Source organism: Anabrus simplex, chromosome 8 (assembly GCF_040414725.1).
Source record: "Anabrus simplex isolate iqAnaSimp1 chromosome 8, ASM4041472v1, whole genome shotgun sequence".
Classification (NCBI taxonomy): domain Eukaryota; kingdom Metazoa; phylum Arthropoda; class Insecta; order Orthoptera; family Tettigoniidae; genus Anabrus; species Anabrus simplex.
The window spans coordinates 81,151,274-81,154,267 of record NC_090272.1 but is presented as its reverse complement, the minus strand read 5'-3'; the positions used below and the strand labels follow the sequence as shown (position 1 = coordinate 81,154,267).

At 44.3% G+C, this 2,994-nt stretch overlaps 1 non-coding gene across 1 annotated transcript; it reads right to left on the bottom strand.

Moving 5' to 3' along the window:
• Positions 1-490: 490 nt before the first annotated feature.
• On the bottom strand, positions 491-563 carry TRNAV-CAC (transfer RNA valine (anticodon CAC)). The gene has a single exon. It is a non-coding gene; the product is annotated as a tRNA-Val (tRNA).
• Positions 564-2,994: the final 2,431 nt, after the last annotated feature.

The following is a 2,994-nucleotide window of genomic DNA, read 5'->3' as shown; positions in this document are numbered from 1 at the left end:
CACTACACCACAGAGGCGGATTCGAAAATTTTTAATTGTAATAATATCCCATACCATGTAATGTCTGTTATAATTGGAGTGCAACTCCGTTTCATGTTAATGTCATAAATAAATAAACTGTCCCCAAAAATAGAATGCATCTTTCGTGCCAGAATTTAAATCTCAGGCAGAACCAAGAATTAACTCGAAATCTCTACGACATCAGTCTCAGTTTGCATTTGGAGACCGCAAAGAAGTAAGCGTGTGATACGGGCCTATCAAGTCAGTACTAATGTTGTACATTTCGACGGATTTCGCTGCTAATTCTCTCGGGAAACCTTGTGTTCAGGTTTTGATTGAAAACGTCGTGGACAGGTAATAGTCGCATACTTTTAAGGTCATCTTACATTAAAACAACATTTGTTATCGTACTTCACCGATTTGGAATCCAAATCAATTATGCAAAGAGAGACTACTCAACACGTAACTGTTAATTTAAGAATATAAATTTTGTTTCCGCCCGGGATCGAACCGGGGACCTTGCGCGTGTGAGGCGCACGTGATAACCACTACACTACGGAAACGCGATGTAGCAATACGTGCGGACGGAGTGTCTTAAGCGAAGTGCGCTTTAGGCTAACCTCGTAAAGTGACATCGTATCTCGATTCGCTATGGTGACACGGTTGTACACGCACGCACATTAATGGTGTCCCGACATAAACAATCAACACTGCCCCACTCCAGTACTGAAAAGGAGGGGAGAGAGTGAAGGGATAATGTTGACGGCCACTCCAGTACTGAAAAGGAGGGGAAGGGAGTGAGTGAGCAGGTAGTGCTGAATACACAGTGTGTGTATTCTGGCGTTATACTGTAAAATTGTAATAAAATGGCTCATATCCTATCACATGTGAATCGAGGACGTATTATTGGCATGCGGGAGGCTCACATGGTCCCCAAGCAATAGCACAAGCAATACCATGTAGTCTGAAGACAGTTTGGAGATGGATAGAAATATGGCAAGAACGAGGTGAAGAAGGATTGGTAGACCCGATATAACGCAGCTACAAAATATTCCTAACTAGTATAAAATACTTTTCTGTTAAAAACGTCCTTTACCTCTTAATATTGTAATTATCAGAGTAGGTTACTTTTTAATTTTTTATGTTAAAATGCTATTTGTTCGGGGCGTCAACCTATAGAGTTCTTTTGCCCCTACTTGCACAATATATGAACCTGCATGTAATTGGAATTGCGGAAGTGTTGAGTGTTGAATGTGAGAAACGTTAAGGACGACACAAACACGCAGTCCCCAGGCCAGAGATATAATCATTTACAATTAAAACCCCCTGACCCGGCCGGGAATCGAACACGGGGCAGTCGGACGCGTTGCCCCGTACACCGTGGGGCCGGACGAGTAGGTAACTTAATGCTGTACTTCAATACATCCGCCACTGTGCCCATTACGATCACAACGAAGTCTTGTAGCGGGCTGTCTGCATGCAGTCCATGCAGCAATGCGTTAAGCGAGAAGGTGAGTCATTGTGCCTTCGACACTACCTCTTCACTCCCTTCCCCGATGTTTTGTACTGGATTGGCCTTCAATACTTCCCCTTCACTCTCTCCCCTTCTTTTCAGTACTGGAGAGGGGCAGTGTTGATTGTTTATGTCGGGACACCATTAATGTGCACGTCTGTACATTAGTGGTAAGGTTATGCTCCTATCCCACCATCTTCGGTATACATTTTTTTGTTTTGTTTGCTAGTTGCTTTACGTCGCATGGACACAGATAGGTCTTATGGCGATAATCGATATACATTTAACAGGACAATAATGTACTATAGTGAGTAAAGATCTCAATACACTTAATAACAAAATCTGTGCATATGAATAGAACCCTGAGCGGATATACAAAATATTATCCGCATCTGCACTTCCTTCATCCTCATCCGCGAATGTAACTATTCGACTGATACCTGGCAACAGCTCCCTACAGTGACACGTTTAGGAGGGATTAGGTCAGATTTATGACTTTATAGACTCCTCTTCTTATTATTCTTTATCTGCTCAAGGGCAGCGTCCTGGAGCTTCGGGCTCTGGGTCGGGGGATACAACTGGGGAGGATGGACGGTATCTTGCGCAGGCGGCCTCACCTGCTATGCTGAACAGGGGCCTTGCGGGGGAATGGGAAGATTGGAAGAGATAGGCAAGGAAGAGGGAAGGAAGCGGCCCTGGCCTGTTAGGTACCAGCCCGGCATTTGCCTGGAGGAGAAACTATAGAAAACCACTTCCAGGATGACTGAGGTAGGAATCGAACCCACTTCTACTCAGTTGACCTCCCCGAAGCTGAATGGACCCCTTCCAGCCCTCGTACCACTTTTTAATTTCGTGGCAGAGCCGGGAATCGAACCCGGGCCTCCGGGGGGTGGCAGCTAATCACACTAACAACTACACCACGGAAGCGGACCTTGTTATATATCAAATTCTCCCATATATCAATGCCAGGCTCACCTCAGCACAAGCAAAAATAACTACATGAAACGTATGCAATAATGACTTGTTGAGATTTCTAGCGAAAATCATTAAACATCATTATTTAGAAATTATCAGCAAAATTATGAGAACTACCATAGAGTTTGCATCCGCCAAGACACTAACTTCGCGGATATCCGCATTCGTGCAGAGCTCCATCTGTAACCTCCGAGATAGAAACGGCGACCGACGTTTATTTCGCAAACAAAGCTTGCAGTTTTTGACGTGACAACCTTCTCCGCAGGCTTGCATGCTCGGAAAAATTTGCATTATCATAATTGCTGACACGTCAATTCAATACCATTTTGTTCACATAACGAATGAGAAATGTTTCCATTCCCTACCCTGATTATTTACAGGTGGCCACTAGGTGCAAGCGTCAATGGCATAGCCAAATGTCAGTGTTTGCGTGGTGCGAGGTAAGTAGTCGTGTTCTGGCGTGAGTCCAGCACATGAAGCACACTATCAAAATCACGCAGATAATA